At 37.3% G+C, this 14,979-nt stretch overlaps 1 protein-coding gene across 6 annotated transcripts in view; it reads left to right on the top strand.

The window, feature by feature from the left end:
• pde4ba (phosphodiesterase 4B, cAMP-specific a) overlaps positions 1-14,979 on the top strand; it is a 155,576-nt gene that overhangs the window by 116,528 nt on the left and 24,069 nt on the right. The window lies entirely within an intron of this gene.

Genomic DNA, 14,979 nt, shown 5'->3' with positions numbered 1-14,979 from the left:
CTCTCCAGAGGTGCTCAATTGGGTTTAAGTCAGGGCTCTGGCTGGGCCATTCAAGAACAGTCACGGAGTTGTTGTGAAGCCACTCCTTCGTTATTTTAGCTGTGTGCTTAGGGTCATTGTCTTGTTGGAATAATAATAATAATAATAACTTTATTTTTATATAGCGCCTTTAAAGTAGCTTCTCAAGGCGCTTTACATAAAAAAAAAGAGAGAAAACAACACACACAAAGTAAATCAAGTTATGCATATAAATATGAAAAAACAAACAAAAAAAAAAAGACAATTAAGAAAAAGCAACCCTAAAGAAATGAGTTTTTAAATAAGATTTAAAAATACTTAAATTCTGTGCGTCTCTGATGTGAGGAGGGAGTGCATTCCAAAGCCTAGGCGGGTAGGATGAGAAGGCCCTATCCCCAACAGAACACAACCGTGTCTGTGGGACTGCCAATAGACCAGCTTGTGAGGAGCGTAAATGACGCTTGGGTGTGTATAAGGTTAAAAGTGCAGACAGATACTGGGGGGCCAGACCATGCAGTGCCTTATATGTGAGCATGAGGACTTTAGGAAGGTAAACCTTTGGCCCAGTCTGAGGTCCTGAGCACTCTGGAGAAGGTTTTCGTCCAGGATATCCCTGTACTTGGCCGCATTCATCTTTCCCTCGATTGCAACCAGTCGTCCTGTCCCTGCAGCTGAAAAACACCCCCACAGCATGATGCTGCCACCATCATGCTTCACTGTTGGGAGTGTATTGGACAGGTGATGAGCAGTGCCTGGTTTTCTCCACACATACCGCTTAGAATTAAGGCCAAAAAGTTCTATCTTGGTCTCATCAGACCAGAGAATCCTATTTCTCACCATCTTGGAGTCCTTCAGGGGTTTTTTCATGTGTCTTGCACTGAGGAGAGGCTTCCGTCGGGCCACTCTGCCATAAAGCCCCGACTGGTGGAGGGCTGCAGTGATGGTTGACTTTCTACAACTTTCTCCCATCTCCCAACTGCATCTCTGGAGCTCAGCCACAGTGATCTTTGGGTTCTTCTTTACTTCTCTCATCAAGGCTCTTCTCCCCCGATAGCTCAGTTTGACCGGACGGCCAGCTCTAGGAAGGGTTCTGGTCGTCCCAAACGTCTTCCATTTAAGGATTATGGAGGCCACTGTGCTCTTAGGAACCTTAAGTGCAGCAGAAATTTTTTTGTAACCTTCGCCAGATCTGTGCCTTGCCACAATTCTGTCTCTGAGCTCTTCAGGCAGTTCCTTTGACCTCATGATTCTCATTTGCTCTGACATGCACTGTGAGCTGTAAGGTCCTATATAGATACTACAGGTGTGTGGATTTCCTAATCAAGTCTAATCAGTATAATCAACACAGCTGGACTCAAATGAAGGTGTAGAACCATCTCAAGGATGATCAGAAGAAATGGACAGCACCTGAGTTAAATATGAGTGTCATAGCAAAGGGTCTGAATATTTAGGACCATGTGATATTTCAGTTTTTCTTTTTTAATAAATCTGCAAAAATGTCAACAATTCTGTGTTTTTCTGTCAATATGGGGTGCTGTGTGTACATTAATCAGGAAAAAAATGAACTTAAATGATTTTAGCAAATGGCTGCAATATAACAGAGTGAAAAATTTAAGGGGGTCTGAATACTTTCTGTACCCACTGTGTGTGTGTGTGTGTGTGTGTGTGTGTGTGTGTGTGTGTGTGTGTGTGTATATATATATATATATATATAATATTTAACTGTTCAAATGTTTGGGGTTCATACAATTTCTATTTAAAAAAAAAAAAAAAAATTTTTTTTTTTAAATAATAGAAAATTTACTTTGAAAGATAATGACAACATCTAATCATTTACTTATCATGTCACTCCTCAAAACATTTATGTTTTTTCCCTTGAGGACCACGAATGAAGCTCCCCATTTCTATGTTTCTTTGAATAATGTCTGAAAAATGATTTATTCTGAAACTCTGTAACCTGTATATTTGTGCAACTGGTTTGCAAACTGAATATATATGGTATATATTTACCTATGTACAGTGTGTAATAGCCTATATTTTTAAATGAATGTACCTGAAAACAAATTTCACTTTGCATATTTGGTACTTTTGAAGATCCGGGACTCTTAATGAATACCTTCAGTTAAACAAAGAACATGTGGAACACTTTTATGGGAACTTTTATGAAGCTTACTGAGGACTGAGTATAACAGCGTTTTGCCGGACTAAAGAAACAACAAACAGGTTATGCGCAAGTGAACTTCATGGCTTTTTCCTTATCACATCCTAGCTGGCCTGTGCATTCACACGCATACAGATATAAGGTCAGCTCACTGTTACCTCAATAAAACATAAATATGTCTGTAAGATTAGAGAGATTAACAGACATGAGGAATCATCACAAAAGAAAAGTGTTGTCCGCGGCACGTAGAAGAAGCCACATGACTGACAGCTATAATGTGTTGACAGAGTGCCTAGAGAAGTTCATTGCAATGCACCCTGGCCAGCATGCAAACGTTCTTATCAGCTGACTGGCCTAGTGTGGGATAAAGCTGGCTGACGTTCACCACTTGAGTCAAAAACAAGCTCTTTAAAAAATCGGAGTGCTAGGAAATGGTTATTAAACGTCTCTTTGATTTCCAAATGGACAAACAGTCCACCCATAATTGTCAATAGAAAATACTTTAATTAGTCTTTACTTCACTTCAAAGTGTTCTTATCTGTCATAAACTGACAAAAGTGTTTCTGTTATTTGCTTAGACATTTCGGAATCCACAAGTTTCCCAGCAGCCAGATCCACCCAAACATGGTGCCAGGAAGCTCCGGTCAAGGGCACCTTGACCAGTGAGCAGTTAATTTTAATCTGAAATGATACCAGTGTCCGATTCACCCTGAAAGAGCTACCAAACAAGGTTACCATGGCGATAGTTTCCTGCCATTTCTCTATTACAGTATCTACATGAGCTAGATATAGTGGCACTTCCAGTCACAGGACTAGTCAGGGTGCACACTTTTAGGCTTGCTGTGTTTGTTGAGACTTGCTGGGCAGTCACTCATATATCCAGTAACTATCCATTTCCTTTTCCCCATGGGAAATTCTTTTTTTCTGTCACTTTCAGTAATGTTTGTCTAGGTCTATATTTAGGTTGAATTCTTCACTGATGAATGTCACCATTTCAGAACCAGTTATTCGTGGTTGCCCCAAAATTTTGCACTACATTGTTGCTTTAAGTAAAATGTTCACTTTCAAAAAAAGGTTCATTTTATTATTCATATAGTTTGTTTTAGATCATTTTAGGTCTCTCAGTTGCTGTATAATTCTGGGAGGAAAGTGTACATTGTAGTAGTGTATAATGCAACATATCATAAATAAGTTGAAAGGTTATCTTGAATCATTAGGTTAGAATTCAGACAATTTCAGACCCTGATTTTTATTTTGTTTTGTTGTTTGCAAAAATTTGAACAATTAGCATTTTTGGACATGTTAAAGTTCCTCTGTGGTGAAAATCAAGTGTTTTTAATATGCTTTTAGACAAACCATGTGCAAATTAATGTCAACACCATTGCTGAGTATTTTACATTTACATTTATTCATTTGGCAGACGCTTTTATCCAAAGCGACTTACAAGTGAGGAATACAACAAGTGAGTTGTCATGACGAGGCAAATAGACACGAGAAGTGCTCACAATACAAGTTTTAGACATTGCTCAGAGTATCATAAGCTACAATAGAGAGGGATTAGAGGAAGTGAAAGGATAGTTATAAGAAGTTTTTTTTTTTTTTTTTTTAAGATGATAATTTTGTGCCTCTCTGTGATGGTACCACAAGCCTTAGCTCCTTTGATGAGCGTATGCTTCTGGTAGGAGTGTAGACTCGTAAGAGTGAGTGGAAATAGGAGGCTGCTGAGCCTGTGGTAGATCTGTAAGCAAGCGTCAACGCCTTGAATTTGATGCAAGCAGCAAGTGGTAGCCAGTGCAGAGAGATGTAGAGAGGAGTGACATGGGCTCTTTTGGGCTCGTTAAAGACAAGATGTGCTGCAGCGTTCTGAATCATTTGTAGAGGCTTGATTGTGCATGATGGCAGTCCAGCCAGAAGAGCATTGCAGTAATCAAGCCTAGAAATGACCAGGGCCTGGACCAGAAGTTGTGTTGCATGTTCTGTTAGAAAGGGCCTGATTTTCCTGATGTTGTAAAGTGCAAATCTGCATGACCGAGCTGTCTTTGCAATGTGGTCTTTGAAGGTCAGTTGGTCATCAAGGATTACTCCATGATTTCTTGGCAAATTTGATGGGGTAATTGAGGATGTAGCTGGATGCTGAAATCATGATTTAGAGTCGGATTGGCAGGGAAGCAGGAAGCTCAGTCTTAGCCAGGTTGAGCTGTAGATGATGTTCTTTCATCCATGCCGAGATGTCCACCAGACAGCTTGAGATTCATGCAGCTACTGTGGGATCATCTGGTTGGAATGAAAGAAAGAGTTGTGTGTCATCAGCATAGCAATGGTAGGAGAAACCATGTGCCTGAATGATGGGACCAAGTGATGTAGTGTAAATGGAGAAGAGAAGGGGTTCAAGAACTGAACCCTGAGGAACCCCTTTGGTCAGTTGATGAGCTTTGGCAACCCTGAAAGGCAACCCTGAAAGACTTTCTTGTGAGATAGGATTCAAACCAGAGAAGTGGAGTACCTGTGATGCCCAGTTATGAGAGGGTGGACAGAAGGATCTGATGATTCACTGTGTCAAAGGCAGCAGATAGATCGAGCAGAATGAGAACTGATGATTTGGAATTAGCCTTTGCAATCCGCAAGGATTCAGTGACCGACAGCAGTGCAGTCTCAGTCGAGTGGCCACTCTTGAAACCAGATTGATTGACGTCCAAATGGTTGCACTGTGAAAGGAAAGATGACACCTGGTTGAACACAACTCGTCCAATTTTCTCATTAAACTATAAATTTTTTTTTTTTTTTCACATGATGTGCAATAATACGTACATTCATGAGATCACAAAAATCATGTTTTCTGTCAAGAGTGGACATTATATTAATATTAATACAGCTGATATGATCCTGTCATCAGAGGGTTTTTTCACATAGCCTACCTGACTGAAAGGGCTCATTATGCGGGTCATTATGCAGGTCATTATGCGGGTCTTTGTCTTCTCAGGTGTGAATCACAGCATTATTCATGAAGATTCATACCTCCATGCATACTGTGTTTCTTGACAAAAAGTGTCTTACAAAATTTAAATCTCTATATTATTTTATATGAACGAGTAGGCAGGATAATTTTTACATCATTTTGAAGCAAAAATTCTAGTCTACAACCTCCAATACCCAGAAGTCTTGTGAACACATATTTAATATTTGCGTTTTGGCCAAACATGTACATACATGTTCCTCACATATTATGGTAGCCTAGTTTGTGCTGAATACAGTGTAATGACACCTTTTCCGTTAATATGTTTATGAACAACTGAAAAAAACACAAATGTCAGGGCATGTGAAAAACTTCTCCAGGGCCCCAAAAATCCTCAGACCCCAGAGGGTTAAATTACAGTACCAGTCAAAAGATTGGACGCATTACTACTATAATGTTTTTAAAAGAAGTCTCATGTTCATCATGCTGTATATCAAACATACAGAAAAAAACAGCAATACTGTAAAATATTATTACAATTTAAAATTATGGTTTTCTATTTTGATATACTTTAAAATATAATGTATTTCTGTGATGCAAAGCGTCTGAATGTTCATATTACCTCTATGGCGTTTCATATAGGCTTTTAACTTAAACATATGAGAATCCATCAATATTTCTCCAAATGTGCATGCTTTTATGTCAATTTTCTATACAGAGGAGTAATACTTATTCAATATTTATTGTCATCACTATGAGCGCTTGATACTGTGTTTTCAATTCATACTGTGCACATTTAGTCCACAAATGACTCATAATGAAGAACAGGCATACCATGTGACATTCCAGGAACTAACAGAGGCATCCATATATCGCTATAACCATGGCTATAACATGCAGATAGACACTTTTGAAGATAATAAATACACGATTGCGACAATGTATACATGTATTGCCTCAGAATTTGCGTCTGAATAGAGCATGCGCTCCGTGGGCGTGGCCGAATGAGTGGATAATGATAATCACAGTGTCATTAGTATTCACTAAGTTACACTTCATTTTGTGAGAACTATCAGATTGGACTTCGTTCAGAGGGAGACGTCAGATCACACATCATTGTGTTTTTACTCTGAGTGTACACAAATAAAAGAAGACATTCTAGAGTTTCAATTGATACATTACCTCTGTCTCTATGACAAAAAATGACAGAGTATTTTAAGTCTGTTTTGCTGCAATGTGAAAAAAATCCTGCAAAACGCGACAACGCGTTTCCAGACTCCAGAGGGTTAAAACTGCATTCTCTTTCAAAAACGCGGTTTGAAATCACTGGTGTTTGTGACGTCACAAACTACCTTGTAACCAATCATGTCAATGTGCCAGTGGGCTTTAGCATATCATTGACTGACCGCGCGAAGGAGTCTCAAAAGAAGCCAGTTTATCCCAATTTTTAGAAGACAGCTGTCTGACTTTGAGATGAAGAACGGAACATATGTGTAATGTTAGCAACACATTATTAGCTGTTTGATAACGTAGTGAAGCAAAAGGCTAATCATATTAATTACAGTCATGTGTCTGACGTTGTAAAAAGCAATACCATCATGTAGCGTTTACCTCAGTAAGTTCACCGAGTGGATCTCTGAGCTCATCCGAGTGAGTGGAGGCGGGGCTAATTATCATATTCATAGATCTGCTTATAATAAATGAGGCAAGGGTGTGGAGTTACATTCAAGATATTTTAAGGGATTAAGAATTGTTTTCCAAAGGAAAAAAACGTTTAAATATGTAAATTTTTCTGCAAAGAGGAGTTTTAATGTATAAAATGATTGACTACAGGGGGACTTTTTGCTATCATCTACTCATCCTCATGTCACTCCAAACGTAGGATATTTTTTCCTCTGAGTTACACAAAAAAGGTTCCTTATTTGTAAGTTTCTTGGCATAAAAACATCTTTTAAATTAATAAAAAGATGAATGATTATCAGTGCACAAATCAAATTCATTCAGAATGCTTAAAACACCCTAGTACAGTAAAGTATTTCTCACAGTAATAAACTTCTCCATCTTGCTGACACTTGATCACATCACAGCTCATTTGTATAGTTACACTTTTCGTGTTTTACCAAAAATTGGCAACTCACATTGAAAACAATTGACTTTTCCCCTACAAGGTCACCGTCAGTCTGAACAGGCTTCAGATGTGCTGAGGGAAAAATGCACTGGGAATGTTTTCTGGGAAAACCCTTCAAGTTCTCTTGTGCACTCAAGTTATTGAAAGTGTGTGCAGGTTGTTCACGTGCCACACGTTCAAGCTTAACCCATAACTCAAGATTTGATCCGTGATGCTTACGTCAATAGCAACCTATTCATGCTGAACCTGAATCAGTTTCATTTTATGCGTTTTTATAATAAAGTGGAAAAGATCAGAGCGAGGCTCATTTAAATCTGATTTTGCGTCAGAGCTTGAGGAATGGCTTGCTTGTTTGGGCTTAATGGTTTAGATTAGGATTGAAAGAGTGAAATGTGATTTTAGATCAAAATGTTATGTGCAGCATTCCCTCTGAAGTTATTTCCCTGGCAGAGGTTTTGTTGGCTAATGATTTTAGTGTTAAAGGCTTTAACTTCAACAAAACATTCAAACTCCCCATCTGGCATTATCTGGCAGGGGTGTTTTTGGATGTTGTTTTCACTGGAAGTCACAATGGTGGTCTTTATAGTAGTCAACCCAAGGGAACGACAACCTGCGTCAGTGTCATCGTCACGGTTATTGGGGTCGTGCTTGTGAATGGCATGAGAGGTAATGCCTCACATGTAAAACTGCAGGTTTAGTTTGTGCATGAGTGGAAATATTATGAATTGAAAGGGCACTTTGGAAACTGAGTGGCCATAAATGTTTTGGCTAATTCCTGGAGGCATAAGTTAAAATTTCCCTTCTATATCAACAGAAACTGAATGAAAAAAATTAAACATTTGCTGTATGAATACATTTAAGTTCATAGATGGAGGACAAGAGCACTCAAAGTCTTTATGAGAGGTGAAGATTATGTAAAACTCCAAACAATGAGCTTTGTGTTTCTACTTGCTTGCTTATTTGCCACAGGAAAGACCATAATAAGACATTTTATGGTTATGACCAGGAAGTAAGACAGACTTTTCCTGTTTGTTTCGCACGGATATGCAAAGCCACACATAGGTTATGTCTGTTGTTTTGCCTCTCTTTTGTACATAAAAAATTATGCAGGATCTATCCATTAGAATATGCGTCATCACTCATGTGTTTTTGCATGATATTTGTTTAGTTAGTGTCATGCAATATTGCTCCGCATGCAGTGAAGTCCAAACATCTGAGACGAAAATTAATAGTTGTATTTATTTTATTTGTTAGTTTATTTAACGAGGCAGTACACATTAATATTTTGCTGTCCTTGGACACCTTCTGGGATTCAATTCAAACCTTAACAAAATGTTTTTGAGAAACATTTTGACATTAAATTAATAAGAAATAATGATTGTGCACTAATCAATTAGAAGTGTGTTGTTGTTGTTTTTTGTTTATTAAAAAATAAATGCACTGTCCATAGTATTTCTCAGACTTTTGGGCCCAACTGTATAAACCATTATCTTCCAAAACTCCCTTGTTATTTTCATTCCAGAAAAGGAACTACAAACTTAGTAGGAGAAACCTCTTTTTAAAAACAACATGGTACCTCTGGTCAAATAATCTCCGTTCATCATCTACCTCAGACTTGTGTGCCATAGCAACAGCTCTAGCAATAGCCCACCCAAACCGGCAGGGTCTGGCAATAAAGTGGGAAAACGTCAACAGAATGGAAGCCTTTGAGGCTGGAAGACCATGATGGGTCAGTGATATTTAAGTACACCACATCCTTACCCAGTAAGGGCTTTGTACTATAGCTGTAGACTCTGGAGACATTTTTCCTGGGCCTTTGTGTGCATGGCTTGTGTGTGTCTACGTGACCGTATCTGCATTTGTCTTTGGCATTTGACCACTAGCTGACTTAACTGATGTGTACGAGTGTGTTTGTGTGAAATGTGTTCATGTCATCACAACTCGACTGCCTGACTGATGTCTAGAGTGTGTGTTGATTCTGTGTGTGAAAGTGTGGAATGCCACACTCTCTTCCCAAAGCCCCTGGTCCACTGCTGGGTGCCAAACTGGCTTCAGATCCCGGCCCCGCACCATGTTTATGCACTCAAGACCCCTAGAGACGGCGTGACGTCATCAATAATATTTTCAAACACCTCTGGTCTCCAGCAAGGGGTGTGTCTTTTTGCACAAAGGGGATTGTTGGAGTTATCGGAGTTGGATTGTACACGCAAAGTGCGTCATGCATGTCTACGTTATGTATCGACGCACCATTTTCCCGTCTGATATCCTGACAGATGGCATTTATCATTTTTCATTTGGTTGTTAACAGCAGCTGGATTCACTCTAGTCACCCCACATTGTTCCACTATGTAATGATTATGGTATGAATGATAAGACCAGGCCTCCTGCCATAGTCTAAAGACAGGTGTTTTTAAATGCCTATTTAAATGTTATGTATGCTACAGCATTGATGTCACCTTGAATTGTTCAGATGCTCCTACTGAAGGACTACCATGGGTCTATTGAGACATGGGGCCTCTAAACTGCTTTGACGATATATTACAATGGCATTACAAACCCTCTTCCTCTCCAAGGAATATGTCATGACTTGCTGCTCTCTATCAGTTTATTGTCTTATCAGATGTATTATACTTTTATAGAAACCTTCAAAAAAATGTTTCACCAGTTGCAAGAATTTCTTTGTGCATGGGTTGACAAATATTAAATACATTGGCAGAAATACTAATAAAATAAATAGAAGTAAAATAATAATATATAGGTTTCTAAAGGTTTTAAGTACTTTCATAATATTTTAAATATTATAATAAATTTGAAATTTAAATATATAAAAATGTACCATACATTTACAATTTTAATTTTCAAATATGTTTTAAATGTATAACGTGTAGTGAACAGATATCACAGTATTCAAGTATGCAAATGAGATTTTTTTGCATTTAAAAAAAAAGTTGTGGTTTGTGTCTGTTTACAGACAATCATTGGTTCCATTTGGACACCTTATTCAACACTTTTCCTTTAGGCAATGACCAATACATTCTCATGGCAATTCGTAACTATTTTACTTTTTGGTGAATTGGTGGCAAATTCACCAATTTTTTTTTTGTGTTTGTTTTTTTGTTTTTTGTTTTTAGAGAAAAGCCAAAGGAAAGAACAGCTGAAGGCCCAAACAAAGAAAGAGGTGCAAACTTTGTCCAAAAGTTATGCTTAGGAAGGTACAAATCTTGTGGGAAACTCATTTCAGTTGCCTTTAACGATATGAAAGTTTCATTTTGATGCTGTAATTATTGGAGGGTTCAGTGATCCTTGTTTGCCTCTTTATCTCCATGACTTTACTGTCTCTGTAAGCCTAAGCAGAGTCCATCGTGCCAATAGGAGCAAGAGGTCTATGCCTCAAAAACACTCTGCTATCTTTACTCACAGGGATTAAGGGGCATAGCTGGAAAAGCAGAGATATGTGTTGGAGTCAGCTAGAAAGATCAAGCACAATTGACTAAAAATTGATCTTTTTCAAAACAAAAAGTGTGAAGTCTCAGTCAAGAATTAGAATCTTAGATATTCAGTGCACTACCACTCTTCTTTATATGACAACATACAGTATGATTTATATGAACAACAAGCTCCATCCAGACAACTGTGTTGATTAATGTATAAGAAAATGTATAAATTTAAGGTGAGTGGTATTCGATGAGAAGAACAGATGTCAGCTAAGACTGTTGTCTGAAAGAAGTCTGTCTCGGGTTTTAACATTGGCTCTGCTGTGGTGCAGCTTTTGAAAGCTCGGAGCATGCACCCTGCTAACTATTTGAGTTATGCCATTGACGTCAGCACAGCCATAAAGCAGACAAACTGCCCTTCCCCAACGAACAACCCTGCCAAATGGCCTGCATGTCTTCAAATAAGCTCAAAGAGAGAGAAAGAGAGAAGGAGAGTTTGGAGTAGATGCTTTTGTTTGGGTATTTTAATCAGATTTAAATCTTCTGTGGACAGCTGGGAAAAACAGTCTCCAGTTATTTAAGAGAAGTAAGACAAAAATGACATTAGTGGCTCAAAGTTTTATTTCCTTCTCAGAATATCAGAAGAGGAAATCATAAATACAAACATGATTGAGTCAACGTTTTAGAAGTTGTTTATGCCAGTGCAGGTGAACTAACAGGTTTATTAGTTAGAATTTAATTAGAGCTGCTTTTTAACATACTTTCCATTTATGAGAAACGTTCACATAATGCTTCACATTAGACAACACACTATAATTCAACACTGACTGCCCACAACTTTTGATGAAAGGATCCACACAATATTAAAGTTTTGTAATCATTTACATATACGCACATATTTTTTACAGCCTCACATTATTTTCTTTGAAAGTATCTATTTTTTTTTATTATTTTAAGTAAGTATCTTTTTGGCTACTTTGTATTTGTAACGAGTATCAAAGATTTTAGTAACTTTTACTGTCTACTTGACTACATTTTTGAACAAGTAAATGAACTTTTTACTCCAATATGCTTGTGATGAGTAATGCAATTACTTATTACATTTTGCATGACACCTAACTTTTTCTGCAGCAGTTTGTTTCTGCTATAAAGAAGCAATATCGACATCTAAGGGCACTGAAGGTACTACATCTTGTGCGTTTTGCGTTTACTCACCCAAACTTGTCAACAAAGTGAATACGAGTGCATTACCAGGTAGTTGCTGAATTACAGGTGTTTGATTTAGGAGATGAGGTCACGACTGCATCCGCTGATGAGGCTAAAACCCACACATCCATTGCATGTAGACTTTGACTAGTTTTGACTAGGTTTTGAAGTCTAGTAAAATAAAATACTTAAGTAATGTTAAAATTGTATTGAAATTGGTGACTTGTAATGGAGTAATTTTCGCTGTAAGGTATCTGTACTTTTACTCAAGTATGGTTTTCAGGTACTCTTTACACCTTATGTTACAAATCTGGTGAAAATAGCACATTTTGCGTTTCCAAATGCATGTTATTTGAAACCCAAACAAACAGCATCTGCAGAGACTGAACTTGTGATGTTTTAATATTGGAAGATCTCGTGGCAAGAGATCTCGTCACACCCCTACTTCTATTCAGTCACAAAAACAAACAAACAAACATACAGATCTTCGCCTGGCACAAACCCTACCAAAACATTACCCTACCAATTGCAAAAAAAAAAAGGGTAGGTCTAAAAATTCGAAAATTAAAACCTCAGATGAGCAACAACATCATACCGTGTCATTATTTATTTAACAAAAATAAAGCCAAGATGGAAAATCATGGGTGACAAACTAAGCACACCCTATATTCAGTTGCTTATGGATTCACTTTTAGCAGCAATAACTTGTAGTAATAATTTCTGTATGACTTTATCAGTCTCTCACATCATTCTGGAGGAATTTTGGCCCATTCTTCTTTACAATGTCGCTCCAGTTTATTGAGGTTTGTGGGCATTTGTCTATCCACAGCTCTTGCCACAGCTTTTCAGTTGGGATGAGGTCTGACAATGCTATCTCACAACCAATTTGTATGTATCTTATGAGGTGGGTAATTCATCTGAATTCATTCGATTTGTCTAAACCCCTGTGACAGGTATGTTTAGGGGTGTTAGGGGTAGGTCATTCGTATGAATTCTTACGAATTTGGCAACTCGTAAAATATGTAGAATTTAGCAAAAAACACATGTTCGTATGAGTGAGGTCATATGAATTCGTACAAATTAGCCACCTCATAAAATACGTACGAATTGTTGTGAGATCTGGTTGGGTCTGGACTTTTATTTCCATCTCAGAATACCAGAATGAGGAAATCGCAAATACAAATGTGTGAGTCAACGTTCTGGAAGTTGTTTATGCCAGTGCAGGTGCACTAACAGGTTTATTAGTTAGAATTTAATTAGAGCTGCTTTTTAGCATACATTTTGACAGAAGTATACTTTCTTTTATGAGAAACTTTCACATACTTTCCACATGCTTCACACTATTATTCTACTCAATTAAAGGATTGGTTCACCCAAAAATGAAAGTTTTGTCATCATTTACTTATCCCCACATTTTTTACAGCCCCACGTTATTTTCTTTGTTCTGTGAAACACAAAACATATATATTTGATACAACAATTTTGGGGATTGCTCTAAAAAGTAATGACTTATTTATGACAAGCATTTTTAGATCATCTTGAAAATAGATTGATTCGTGGCATATGAGAATCGATATCGAATTAAAAAAAAAAAGATTAATTTGAAATCGATGTTTTTCCCAGCTCTGGGAAAATAGGGGTGTGATAATGCACTTAGCTCTCAAGAGGAGACAATACTTGATGTTGGGTTCACGAGAACAAGATGAGACTTTTTAAAGAAATCTTCAATGAAGAAATATATGATTGGAAAAAAATTTGTCTTTTATTCAACTGAAAGTCACAAAATGCAAAAATGCAGGTGCATTTTGAATTGTTTTAACTAATCAAGTAATCTGTCACTTTAATTTGATGATTGATTGGGTAATAGTTTTACCTAACAATGAGGCAATAATAATTGGTTCAAATAAAGTATCAAAAGCAAGTAATCTTATGGTTTTATTGAACAACAGTGTAAAAATACAGAATGTAATATACATAATATAATCAACTTATGTATCGTAATATATGCCTGCAGAGGGCCTGGTGATTGTTGTTGTTACACTTTACAGCATGATCAAATCCTTGTTTAATATTGGCCAAAGAACATTTAATGCAAATGTCCACTTAATCTTTAAAATATTTGGACACTTCTTTACAATAGATTTGCTACAGCCACTGAAATTTCTTAAACCAGTACATGTGGACATCAAAACATGCAAACTTTAAACTTTTACTTTAAAATAGCGATGAATAACAGTTTGTATATTTATAAACATATTGATGCATTCTTCTGTGTTAGCATAGGTTTAATGATTTACGTTACCAATCTGGTGAAATGGCACATTTTGCACTACCAAATGCACATTATTGGAAATCTAAACAACACTCGAGGCACAAGATCTCGACACACCCCTACTTCTATTCATCTGTTTCAGTCACATGACTTTTGTGCTCATACACCATACTTATAACCAACTGTTGGGCACAGTAATAGAGGTGAATACTAAAAAAAAAATACAGATCCTCTCCTAGCACAAACCCTACCAAAACATTTGTGAACAATTCTATATATATTTAATCCTCAATACATCTCTATATTACTCTGTATGTATGTATATGTGTGTGTGTTCTTGTATACATGGTTTATGAGGACAAATGTGTATAATGACATGTGTATTACACTTCCTGTGTCCTTGTAAACCAAATGGCTTAAAAAACGTATTAAACTGTTTTTTTTTTTTTATTCAAAAAGACAGTTTTCTGTGATGGGTATGTTTAGGGGTAGGGTTAGTGTAGGGGGATAGAATGTACAGTTTGTACATATCGTCTGTGGAGAGTCCCCGTAAACCGGGGTTGGATTGTGATTTAAATGAAAAAAAAAAAGTCTGCGAATGTTAGATTTCGTAGGGTCTATGCTAACTTAAGATCTGTACAAATGTTTTCTGAGAGTTAGTATGGATCAGATCCAGCGATCGCTGTTTTTTCTTGGTATCTCTGTTGTTGTGTTCTGTATTTACCAACATTACTTTCTCCCACTATTGAGCGGAAAAGTCAGGTGACTGAAAAAGATGAATAAGTCTTCTGGGGCCATTTACAGTAA

This window comes from Chanodichthys erythropterus, chromosome 21 (assembly GCF_024489055.1).
Source record: "Chanodichthys erythropterus isolate Z2021 chromosome 21, ASM2448905v1, whole genome shotgun sequence".
Classification (NCBI taxonomy): Eukaryota; Metazoa; Chordata; class Actinopteri; order Cypriniformes; family Xenocyprididae; genus Chanodichthys; species Chanodichthys erythropterus.
This window is presented reverse-complemented; position numbering and strand designations above follow the sequence as displayed.